At 41.3% G+C, this 13,210-nt stretch overlaps 2 long non-coding RNA genes across 5 annotated transcripts; one reads left to right on the top strand and one right to left on the bottom strand.

Annotated features, from left to right (window-relative positions):
• Positions 1-211: 211 nt before the first annotated feature.
• On the bottom strand, positions 212-6,928 carry LOC124669152. Of its 2 annotated transcripts, none has more exons than XR_006992033.1 (3): positions 5,897-6,928; positions 4,620-4,699; positions 212-484 (listed from the first exon to the last, which is right to left on the bottom strand). It is a non-coding gene; the product is annotated as an uncharacterized LOC124669152 (long non-coding RNA). The 2 variants fall into 2 exon arrangements; XR_006992034.1 differs by lacking the exon at positions 212-484 and adding an exon at positions 687-1,104.
• Positions 6,929-7,409: 481 nt separating this feature from the next.
• On the top strand, positions 7,410-11,705 carry LOC124676971. Of its 3 annotated transcripts, none has more exons than XR_006993864.1 (7): positions 7,410-7,517; positions 8,003-8,209; positions 8,683-8,950; positions 9,055-9,165; positions 9,306-9,606; positions 10,535-10,658; positions 11,180-11,705. It is a non-coding gene; the product is annotated as an uncharacterized LOC124676971 (long non-coding RNA). The 3 variants fall into 3 exon arrangements; XR_006993863.1 differs by having other exon boundaries at positions 7,419-7,517; positions 8,683-8,806; positions 8,892-8,950; positions 9,055-9,606; XR_006993862.1 differs by having other exon boundaries at positions 7,419-7,517; positions 9,055-9,606.
• The last annotated feature ends 1,505 nt before the right edge of the window (positions 11,706-13,210 follow it).

Raw genomic sequence — 13,210 nt, 5'->3', positions numbered from 1 at the left:
ACTTTGAGATTTGCCTCTAAAGGTTTTTAGAGGTAGTTTAAATTTTGCCTCTAAAGGTTTTTAGAGGCACTTTGAGATCTGCCCCAAAAAGCTTTTAGGGGCACTTTGAGATCTGCCCCAAAACACAATTAGCAGCAACTCTAAGAAATGCCCCAAAGCACATTAGAGGCAAATCTAGGAAAATGCTTCAGTGTAATAATAGAGGCAAATATAAACAGCAATGTACATGCACATAATCCAAATGTACAAATGTACCAGCGACACTGTAATACATATACATAATCCAGAACTCTATATATCACATCATTACAAATATGTAATACATGTAACTTCACAGCATTCTAAATATCAGGTTTTAACTGAAAGTTGAAGTAAAAACTGCAAGCTTCCAACCATGATATAAATAATGCCATCGGTAAGGCCTAGAGCGAACTGAATTGCTTCCGGAGTATGTGCCACGACCACAACAGGATGAACGTTTGAACTAGAAAAAAACAACATATCAGTAGTTTACTCAAAATTCAGTAAATCCCAATTTTTAGTGGCAAATACATGACTTGCATATTATAAGAACATATTTTACAAAAAAAACAAACTTGTGAGTGGTCAAAACAGATTTCATAGCATAGTTATTTTACAACTTCACTTCACACAGTAAGCAGATACAAATCAATACTCGTTCAAATAATACATGACCCATGCCTCAATCTTTACTATTACATGCGAGTCCGTACGTCGTCAAAAATGTTTGATGTCAAATATTCAACACATCCAGACCGTCTAATCATATAAAACATCTTCCGCTTGTCATCCAGCCATCCATCATACTTCCCAAAAATACAACAATAGGAGCAGTAACGGGATTGCCATAGTCACGCAGCGGCATTCAATAACTTGCCAATATCAGGACGCTAATCACGTCATCAAATCACATCTCACTTACCAAAGAACGTTATGTAATTGTACAGATCAAATCTAATCTAATCCAGCTGCTCCTCCCCATCTCTTCTTTGGTTGTGACTCTTGTCTCCTACCTTCGGAACCTTACCCCGAAATCCCGTCACTCCTTTCCCCTCTCCATTCTCAATCTCTGCCTGACAATGGCTGCGGCGTTGGTGGTCAGAACTAGCACGAAGACCACGCATGCTGGAGGGAACGGGAGGTGTCCCAACCTGAATAACCCATCCCAGGCAGCGGTTGATAAGGGTGCGCGGTGGCCTGAAGCTGCACGGGGCAGACGACGAACGGGTATGGATGCGCGAGGCTGCCATAGCCCGAGTTCGCCGGCTGGCGGTGGATGAAATGTGGCTCTTCTTCCCTCTCCTTCCATTTTCTCCCTTCCCTTTACTCCTATCTCTAATTTTTTGCTGCATGATGCAGATGCAGGTTGTCAATTAGGACCAGGACCGGCGACCAGTATAGGAGCTAAGTGTTTCTTGCATATGCATTTAGTTCCTTTTACTAATAATCTATCTTGCAGGAATTGATACTTTTAGTGATTCATGCATTACCGATGGATATGCCCCTGTTGGTGAAAAATTTCTTATAAATGAAATTTAATTTGAGTTAACCAAAAGTTAGATGAATGGTCTTAATATGTTGGCCAGATTTTGAATGGAGGGTAGGTTTAAATTCAGTACTATGGATATACCATTTTTTGTAGGTTTAAATTCAGTACTACTTACAGTGAATTCTATTGATAAAAGTATCGATTTTGCGCCATCTATAATTCCATTTGTAGATTACTTTGCATAATGGTGGCAAGGTGTATAGCATAAGGGTTACTCATAAGAACCCTGGATTTTGTGTTAAGCTATAATTTCGTATTTGCTTTCCCTAAATTTGCAGGGTATTACAAAGCAATAAAAAAGAAGGTGGAGAAGTATCTATGGCTGCGACACGTCTAAGATAAATAGCAGGCATCTCCCACACACTGAGCTTTAGTGCATGCGGGTAGACAAAAAAAAAGGTCACTTGCTAGCACTCTACAACACATGTGATTCTTAAGGAGTTCCTTAATATTTTTGCTATGTCAAAATCTGCTGGATTTATGTTGCTTCCAGTACGTATGTGGCTACTACAGGCTTATGAATGTAAATGCAAGTTTAAGAAGGTAAACAAGGAATATGACTGAACAATGATGCCAGGCTGATGTTAAAGATCTTGAAGGAATCGCCAAAGTTTATCTTCATATAAATCAAGTATATATTTAAAGAGTGCATATCAAGGTATTAAACATATAATCTTCTACGTATGTGAGGAATCTAATGTCACATGTTTAGCATATAAATGTGTCATGTGCACTCTAGATTAAATTATTAAAATCTATTTCTTACTCGATCGTTTTGTAGTGATCACTGAACATGCTCACTGCAAATTACTGGGTGAGCATACCCCTTTTAAAGACCAGACAGACAAATCGAACGATGAAAATCCGTAACAGCAACGCCATAGTGCTACTCTAAACATTGCTAACTTTGAGTAGCCAAAGAAGATTGCAGATCAAGGTAATAAACACTATGATGTACATATATAAGGAATTTAATGTCATGGCATGTTCTGCATGTAAATTTTATCATGTCAACTCTCGGTTGAATTATTGAAATCTATCTGTTACTCAAACGTTTTGGTATGACCATTGTACATGATAACTGCAAATTTGAGGAATATCATACAGTTAGAGTGGAGCTTCCAGAGTTATGCGTTAAAATAAGTATATGGATATTTCCTTCTCACCAATCACTTCATCACCTTTGTCCAGTCTATCAACACGAGGCGAGACATCATTTTCCATTTAACAACGATGTTTATTTTCTGTTATTGTCATTTCCTTTTAATTAATAGATAGTGTTTTAGAATGATGCAACACGCGTGAATTGAAGTTGCCAAAGCGTGGGGAAGTGAAGGAAGGATCGTGTTTCAAGCAGATGCCAAACAACTACTTGTTGTAGGCTTCTACGGTAATACTTTCATGAGTTCCGTGATCTTACTCTTCATCAACAGATATGTTTGCAACTACATTGTCAATCAAGTGCTCAGCTTACACATTGATAGGAAGACTATAACTTATTGAAAAATGAATTAAGTTTACATCTGGCTTCCTATTTTCTGTCTTATTTGTTTTTCTCATGAATTGCTGCTTTATAGTGTGCACAGTTGTTTCGCCTAGTGCCAAAAAACATCAGGGTTTTAGAGAAAGAATAAAGGAACATAAGCTTTAGTTACATATCTGTGGATAACCTTCACCAATTGTTTGAAATTATATCCCAGGTTGTGCACAAGCAGTTATATATTCCACTGATTTTGCCCCAGTAAAACTTAAATTATACCTTCACCAGTGGAGTCAATCTAACACTATGATCAATCCCCATCGGTGACAAGGTATGATCTGAAGCCACACAACACCGCTGCCGAAGTGCCCCACCAAATCCCTCGCCAAGACACCCTCAATCCCGTCCATCTGTCAGTGCCACAGCGCGCACCTAGGTTTTTTCATGTCTGCCTGTCATGCTCGGGAACCAGGCAATCAGCAGTTGCCTCTGCGGCATCGACCAGGGACTGCTGCAGCATGGGAGAGCAGGCGCGACAGGTGCCAGTGGTGGTGCCAGCAAGGGTCTCAGCGGTTGGTGGCCTGGCTCAATATGCAAGGCATCTGTGCCACACCTTCGACTTTGTCTCCACCCAGAACCGGCCTCACGGCCAGTCAAACCGAGACGGCAGCAAACTGAAGGAGACCGGCACTCTGCGAAGCCGTGGGAGAGGAGGGGCTAGGCCATATGATGTCGTTAGATACAACAGCAGGGCAAGGACATGGGGCATGACAGCACACGACGGGGAAGGCCATGTGAGAAGTAGGCGAGGTCTGGCTTCTGAGAGCAGTGGAGAGAGTGAAGATTCTGTTTTGTTCAGTTTGCTTTTTTTACAGGTGAGATAGATAGTGACTCGTGTTGGCTGTTTAAAGAGCGTGTAGACTTATTCTGTATGACCTTTTTAACGAAATTTGAGAATGTCAGATTTGTCAAGCTGAATCTAAGGCACATACATTTTGAGTTTATTCTTTCGGTAGCAATGCACATACATTTAGTTCACTTACAGGTCCCTCACATATTCTGAGTTTATTCTTTCTGTAGTGTTGCACATACATTTTGTATATTTTTTCAATACATTTCCTTTTAAACATAGTTGCTTATGGTCTTATGGAGACAATAGGTCCGAACGCCATGATATACTTAAAGGGCCAAAAAAAAAACTCACTAGGTTTTACCGAATCAAAGCGTGCGGGAGCAGATAAATGTCGTTTTCGGGTATATGTTTCTCTTTTGTAGATCATAAACAAGACAACAAAAAATAGATGCTATTGACTCCACACTCAAATACTTCTTTTAATATGGTAGTAAACTAGCAGTACAATACAACTATAAAACTCCATCAATGATTTCGTCAATAATTTTGAAGAGAAGAAATACACCTAGCCTTATACAAATGCCATTCATCTTAATAACCTTAATTTTCATAGCACACAAGTCACAGTATCACCAAAATCATGATAATATTTTAGAGAAGTTTAGGTCAAACATAGGTAACCAAAGCGTTAAAGAGCGAAACAGGGATTAACTCACCAGAGCAGATCCAAGGAACAAAACGTACATCTCGCTTATCGGCAGCACCACTGGGAAATAGGGAAGAGCTCACCATCTCGCTGAAGAGAAGATTAAGATATTAAACCATGCAAATTATCTTAATATAATTCACAGTACCAATAGTTGGCAACTCCATATGATGAATATTAAAGGGAAACATGTATTCTTTCCAAGAAATATAAAGTAAACCAGCCTATTGCCATACAAATTGTGTAATACCTACAGATTGTGGAGGAAATTAAATTGTTACTAAGTTTGAGACTACACTACCATTATTGCACACTTTATACACAATTCATACCACAGAAAGGTTTGGTTTTCCAAATGCAGCAACACATGCTGATGACTAGTGATGAGACAGACACAGTTGGAATTCTACAGTGAAATTATTAAATTAAATCAGGACATACTATATATCCGTGTCTCAAACAAATTATACATATAATCTTCACTACAGTTTACAGTCGATCAATATTGCCCGTGCAGCTTCTCTCTTTTTTTTTTTGGCAATGACCAATATTACTAAGGCACCTTTTTTGGGTTTCTCTCACAATTAAAGTACATAGCAAAGTAAATAATCCATAGGTACAAAGATTTTATAGACACCATCTCAGTGTTCACACAAGCTTCAGAAACATGATTTAGAAAAACAAGGTTGGTATATGTCAAAATATAGGTACCACTACACAACTATCAATGCACTTGAAGAATAGAATCCAGACATGTCCATTCCCAACAAATATGCAACGGTAGGTTAGCCCATCCTTTAAATCTAGAAATATTCTGCATGATTAAAGGGTAGACATATTTCATATGATGCAAACATAGCTCATGTGTGAAGCATAGATAGAAGACCATTATAATGAAGGTAAGTAAATGGAAGCACAACACATGTTAATTCTACACAAGCCAACCTAGCTAAGGGACAACCTCAACAAGCTCTGCCAGCTAGCATAAGATCCAGAACACAGAAGCAGGTATATGAACAAATTTTTCATTCTTGTTTTTATTTTAAGAGGACTGGGGAGGTATAAAGGTCTTCCATTAGTTCATTTTATGTATTTCTTAGCAATGGCAAATATGACCTTCTTAATTTAAATAACCACTACAATGGACTATAAGAAAATTGATGACACTTCTTAACCAAAATATATGCTGAGGTCAAGTTAATATGGCATCACCAACACTTGCATCAAAAGATATAAATTGAAATTACAAGGGATGCATCTGCTGAAGCAATAGAAACCACATATTACCTTTATCGCAACAGCTAGTGCATCAAGTAAATTACCATCAGAACACGACAAGTCCATCGATGTACAGATCCCAGCAAGCTTTTCCCTCAATGACGATTGGGGACAACAAATCGATTGCAGTCCCTGCAATACGGTTCGTTAAATTTGAGTCAATGAATGGAAACAATTACTGATAGCAAGAGTGATAATCTACTTTTGGTGATAGCAAGAAGAGGGCATCAGAAACAGGACTGAATTTTGTTAAATCACTAAAATCTAAATGAAATCTCTGGTAACGGTTACATGAGGAATTGACCAGACACAACTTTGGCGAATAGGAAGACTATAAAAGGCACCTACAGGTAGGGTTTTCCTTCTGGAACAAATTAACATACTATTGTCCATTGGTTGATAACCCTACTCGCAGAGTACATGAAGAATGGATGGGGAGCACAATTGTTTCATTAATCAACTCAATAAGTGGCACAACGCATGTTAATTCTACACTATAATACGCCACCAAACCTATCTGCTAACGAACATGAGAAGTAAACGGCACAAAAGAGACAGACCTAAATTGCCTATGCCTAAGAAGCATTTTCACAAACACATGGTAGGCAGGCTGTAATACCATTCGAAACAAACCAGTGAGAGAGGAGAGAGAGGTGGCAGAGCTTGTTGAGATACACTAACGGTCGAAGGAGCATAGCCTCGAAGAGGAGGCGAGAGCGGCAACGGCAGCAACACCGCCACCGGGCGGCGCCACCACACGGTCAGGCCAAGCCGCACGCAAAAGAGGCGAAGGAGCAGGAGCACGGGGAGTCGAGGAGGAGCAAGAGACGACGTAGGGGATCAGCAGGAGGCGCGGTGGCGCGGGAACCGCGACGGCGACCGAGCCGAACCCCCGGCTAGGGTTAGACGCTGCGTCGTGCTCGGGGGCGGAACGAAGATGCGTGGATGGGGATCCAGTGGAGCAGACCAAGGCGCAGCTTCGCCGGTGAGTGTCGGCGTCGTATGCGGCCAGCGTTGGCCGGGACGGCGGCAGACGGTGGCGGCGGCATCGCTGGCGCGAGAGGGGACCCGTATCGCGGGCGCGGTGGCTCCATTTTTTTAAGAGAATGGCGAGACGACGAGATAGACGTTTTCCATATCTTTCTATGCAGTTTTCATTTTAGTCCTTACAGTTTATTCTATTCTGAACGATAACCGTACAATCCTATGGCCCGAGCGCCAGTCCAGCCCAAATCAAAACCATCCTCGTCTAAGCGGATCCCCCGACGCCGTCCACCTCCGTCAGCCATGGCGCCGCCGCAGCACGACCCCCGCCGGCCCTACAAGCGCGCCACAATCTCCGACCAGCAGCGCCACCGCGACTCCGCGCTCCGGACTCAGTCCGCCCGGCGCGCCGACGCCCAGGCGCGCGCACGCAGCCTCTCCAACTCCCTCCTGTCCCCCGCGTCGTCTTCCTCCGACGACCAACCACCTACCTCCCCCGAAGCTCACGGGGAGACGATCCCTCCGTCGCCGAAGTCGCCGCGGCCGCATCCAAGCTCCGCGGCCCCGACCAGCGCCGCTGGTTCGCCCGCCAGATCATGCTCCCGGAGTGGATGGTCGACGCCCCTCCCCACCTCGCCCGCGACTGGTAATCCGTCGCCCCCGTCATCTCGATTCAAATTCGATTCGTCTGTAGTCTCTTCGAAAGATAACTCTTCCAATACGGATTATGTTCTATTTGGCATGCCCTTGTCAGTTCATCTCATCCTAGCAGCAAACTTTGCGTTTCTTCTAGCTTACAAATTACAACCGAGTACAGCTTACCTAAGCCTACCATTGTCAAATAGCGCTAGCATTGTACTCACAAGTCAAGTTAGAAGCTACTGTACAAACGTAGAAGGATTGCCGATGTATTTAGGCAAAAACTATGTTCTAAATTGTATGTTTATACGCATCAAAAGTTTCATGGAGAAAAACATTTCTGAACTTCTAAAGTTCTAATGCTTCAGTCTAAATGCAGTTTGTAGGCAAGAACAAGCTGAGCCGATGTATTAATTCTTGGTTAATTCTCACATCATCTTCATATAACATGTCTATTATTGTGTTTCTTACAACTGCAACTATTTATTTCAGGTTGTTCTTGCACTCAGCGACGGCTAGAGTCGCTTTGATGAGAAGTTGAGGGTGCAGGTACAAGGCAGCAGTAGTAGCAGCTTAGCCTCCATCAGTGGCGGCAGCAGTACAACACCCTCCTAATGTTGTAGCAAGCCACCGTGGCGGCGGCGGCCCATGTCCCAGTGTTTGTTGAGCGCAAAGGACAACGATTACATTGGTACTCAAGTACGCCATCTAGCCTATTCTGAAACATAATACCCATGCTTTTGGATTTGCGCCTAGATGCCATGTTGGCAAGGCTTTGTTCATGATTTTTATGTAGCAAGTTCTTATTCATGATTCGAGCACTGCTGAAAAAGATAGAGCAGTGTAAAATAAGGCATAGCTTTTTATGTCTACACCATGCTCATATAGAAAAAACTCGTTCCACTCAAACTTTCCCTAGGCAGTTAGTTAATTGGAGGATTTAAGACTAGGTCTGAGTCGTTTGTTTGCTCTGCTGGGAATTTCAAGGTTAATTTTGATGAATTTTGCGCGCCTGGATCTCTGCAACAACCATAGCTTCGCAACTTTCAACAATTAGGTGATGAACTAGGGTGTTGCCTGGGACTGGAACTATTGGACTGGAAGGAAATATTGTTTTTTCCTCCATAAATGCAAGTTTACGTTCATAGCTCATATGTTTTCGTTCATATTAGGAACGCAGAGGAAAACGGCCACCCCACCACCCAAAGTGGCCGGAAGGAACGAGTTCCCCTTCGTCCTCGGCGGCAAAGAGGGTGTGGGCTTGGTGCTAGAGGCTCATGAACCGGCAGTGTTTTGGTACTTCATCCGTCAATTATCAGCGACTGCTACTTCTTCATCTGTTGGTTTGAACTCTCTTCTGAATTCTGGTGTTTTATCTGAGGCGGATGGTCTGAGACGTGAAATTTGGTTGGAAGTGGCCTGTTGTGGATATGCTCGATGGTAACGCGTTGATTTCTTTTCTTCTTTTCTTTCCTACTGTTTTGTCGCTGTTTATTATCTATGGATGCTTTATCTTCTTCTGAGTTTGTTTTGTGTTCTTACAGGAGCAGATCGTGCTTTTTTAGACAGCATTGCTGTTACTTCCGTGGGGCTATTTGCTCTGCATACAGATGATTCTACAGTCTGTTAGTTCTTATCGAGTTATCGTCCTCCTGGTTTGTCTGATGTCTCTGCAAGTTTTTTCTTTCTGAAATTGGTGCTTTCTTATCTGCATAATGCACATAGGGAGCAGGTATGTGAACCACGCTTAAATTTTTTTTGGCATCGTACGAGCTGATGCACATGTATTTGCCAGGCCTTCTACATGAAGGAAGCTATACGGCCAAGCTTCTTCTTGAATAATTGCTCACATGTGTGTTTTTCACCACCACAATGAAAAGTATTACACTCAGCAGCAGCACCAGCCTCTCGACAGTGATTAGAATTAGGAAGCTGAATGTTCCTATGATCCCTGCGAGGATTTTCATAATTCAGTTTATACTTAAATAGAAATAACATCGAGAAAAAACATGCTGAATGTTCCTTATTGCAGGTCATCGATAGATCACTCTATGCAATTCAGAGACCGCTGGATTTAGGTTAATAACACCAATTAAGTAATTCACTATATTATCTTGAGTAACTACATGACTTTATATATTCATATCATTTTCTGTTTGAAAACTTTTTGAACAGCGCTATTTGAATTCCAAGTTTAGTTTGTAGCTTGCTGTTCCTCTTTCGTCTTTGCAAGCGGCCGGTTGAGCCTCCTCATGTTTTATGTCTCTGTTTTACCCAGTTTATTGGTTCATTATGCTATAGCCTCATAGGTTTTATTTAAGCTTGCCATTGCTCAACTCTAATCTCACATAAAAAACCTTAAATCCTTTTAAGACTGCAGCATATAGCTAGTTTACAGGGATCTTAATAGACATATTTGGTGGACTGAGGTAGAACCGTACAAGCAGGGTCCTTATAGTTGTTAGACATGTATACATGTATGTCCTTCTACATCTACTTTTGGCATTACATTTTCTCACTCGATATACTGAAAGGGAGTCTAAAAAATATTAGCCAGCAGCTACCAAACAGCCGTTTCAACAAAATAGGAACCAAATGCCAAGTGTTGATTTCATTTCTATGCATATAAAGACTGTTTTAGACAAATACTAGATTAACCAGGTTCCGACGAAGGGTTGCTTAGGTTCCATGTATTTCTATCCACTCGGAGTGTTGCAAAGTAGAGTCATCCTCTATACAACATTTAGGTTGAACTCTAGATGACGTAAATTCAACTTTTCAATTGTAAATTCATTAATGCTTTTTCCGAATAAGTGTAGCCTAACAATTGTTGTCTTCTAAAATAAATTTCAGATTGTTCATTCCATCAGTATACAAAACCAATTTACTCAAGTTAGCTTCATGCCCATGCAACTGCAAATCTGTTTTATGTTTTTGTGAAATTATAGTAGTAACAACAGTTACCTTCCTGAGTTTTTTTTTTCCTCATCGAGTTTATAAATTGAACTTCTGCATCTTCTCTAGATCAAAATTATTCGGAACAAAAATCTGATCCAAGAGGGCAGTCAAGAGAGCGTTGATTACCTGAGATCAGCCAACGTCGCCGGAGCCAAGTATAGCGCCACCAATAATTGATTGTTAAACACATGTAAGCATAGTATTTTAACATTTGTGCAATACAAGAATATAATTAAGCTTGCCCACATTAAGTTTCTCCTTCACAAATACTTTATAAGTAGACAAAGTGAAAATAAGTAATCTGTAGTCACTACCTGCCAGGCATGTATTTGCTTTTACTGTCTTTATCTTCTTCCCAACTAAGTTCTATTGTATACCTAACAAAACACAATTAGTGGTGCTCTGCTCTTCTAATGCCAATCTTTTCTTTACTCTGATTTTTATTATTTTTCTTATTGCATGAAAGTTGTTTGTTAATAATATGGTGCAGTTCTGGTTATTTGAGTTTGATTATAATTTTTCATCATAGTGACTAGGTTTAAACTAAGTTTTTTACCAAAAGTAAGGATAATACTTAGTCTTTGTGGATTAATGATCACTAGAGCGAATTAAATTTTTTCTACATCAAGTGACAGCTTATGTACAGCTCATAAACCAGTGTACTTTGTTGATAGTTGATTTGACATGTATTGTTACTGGGTTGGTTGACAGGGTCCGTTCGTCTCCTTTGGTAAATGTGATGCGCGCTGGTGCCTGTTCATGCTTTGAGACAATGAGTGCGAGGGCGTCGATGCACGTAGCATGGGCGCTGATGTGGGCTAACACGGCAGAGGCAAGGTACAAGAGCTTTCCGGCGAATCTAGGACCACGAGCAGGTAGTGCACGAGAGTGGAGGCTATTTGACAAATATCGGCATAGGAACTCTGCCCTTGCTGCTGCCGTCACCGCGTCCATCTATACAGAGGATCATAGTAGGTTTTCTGTCTCGAGGGCCAGAGCACCTTTGCACCAATTAGGTTCATATTTCTTTTGACTGTTGAAGTAAAGAACTTCTCTCTCTGGCTTAGATATCACTTACATTTTATAAATTGATTTCTCATACTATTGTGATAAGCCAAGAAACACCATAGTGAATCGTGGCTTCAGAAGATGTATATGTCGGCAAGGTTGCCAAAGGGTTGTGTGTGGATGGAGAAAGCATATCTTCCATTATCTGCTATTTCTTTTGCATGCCTCATTTTCTAGCTGTAACATTTATCTGTCTGACTACTTCCTTTTCAAGTTGTTTGGTACTATAAAAATAATTAGGCATATGGTGACGGTTTTGGTTTTCAAGATGGATTTGTTTCACTTACCGAGCTACTGGGATCACATGACTTCTTTGTTCATGTTTGTTTCGTTTTATATCAACTTACGAAGTGTCCCTATGCTTCCTAGCATACGCTTAAGTATGTTCATCTTACTGTTATTGTAAGAACTTGATATATGTCCCTAGTTTGTTGTTTATGCGGGCAATTTTTGTTTAGTATAACTTGATCGTACTTTTACCTAGTATTTTCTGCCGAGGCGTCTCTAAAACATGTCTAGCTATTGGGGCAATTGCAAAACTGCCCAAAAGGGAGCTACCTATTGGGACACTTCTTCAAACTGTCTCAAAAACTACCCAAAAGAGACGGACCTATTGGGGCACTTCTCCAAACTGCCCAAAAAAGTAGCCACCTATCGGAGCATTTCTCCAAACTACCTCAATAGATGTACATCAATTGAGGTCAATAGATGTACATCAATTGAGGCACTTCTTCAAACTGCCCCAATAGGTATATACCAATTGGGGTACTTGTCAAAGTGCCCCAATAGGTGTATACCAATTGGGGCACTTCTCCAAACTACCCCAATAGGTGTATACCAATTGGGGCACTTTTCCAAACTGCCCCAATAGGTATATACCAATTGGGGCACTTCTCCAAACTACCCCAATAGGTATATACCAATTGGGGCACTTCTCCAAACTACCCCAATAGGTGTATACCAATTAGGGCACTTTTCCAAACTGCCCCAATAGGTATATACCAATTGGGGCACTTCTCCAAACTGCCTCAATAGGTGTATACCAATTGGGGCACTTCTCCAAACTACCTCAATAGGTGTATACCAATTGGGGCACTTCTCCAAACTGCCCCAATAGCTAGGGCATTAGAGGCATTTCGGTCAAAGTCTAGCTCTAAAGAGGGGTATTTAGGGGCACTTTGAAAAGTGCCCCAGGGCAAAGTGCCTCTAAATATCTACCGTGTAGTAGTGTTACTCGTAAGCATGCCTGGCTGACGATCTAGGCCGAGGGCCCGAGGCCATCGGTCGCGGTCCATCTTCAAGTCTCCGATCACATAAGATCCCATTTCCTTGGAGTGGAATGCTACGTGCAATCCCTATCATCCACGGCTTCGGATTCGGCTGTCCATTACTCAGTTCGTTGTGCGTTTGTCCAAGTCGATCGTGAGGATGCATGGGGAAATAGAGTATAATTTTCTTTTGAAAGGAAATACAATGCTAGTACAATGATCGTGAGGAGTATATGTTACGTACAAGAGTACATGACTTGCCATGTTTGTAATTGTCGGGTGCCTTTTTTTTCTTCTATTTTTAGGGTTTTTGTACTAATAGATCGATGGACTTTTTCGGAGAAAAAGAAAGTTTATGCTATCAAGTGCAAAGCATGGTTCATGACATGTAGTGATTGTTTGATAG

This window comes from Lolium rigidum, chromosome 7 (assembly GCF_022539505.1).
Source record: "Lolium rigidum isolate FL_2022 chromosome 7, APGP_CSIRO_Lrig_0.1, whole genome shotgun sequence".
Lineage (NCBI taxonomy): Eukaryota > Viridiplantae > Streptophyta > Magnoliopsida > Poales > Poaceae > Lolium > Lolium rigidum.
The sequence above is the reverse complement of the archived record's forward strand: the minus strand, read 5'-3'. Positions and strand labels throughout refer to the sequence as shown.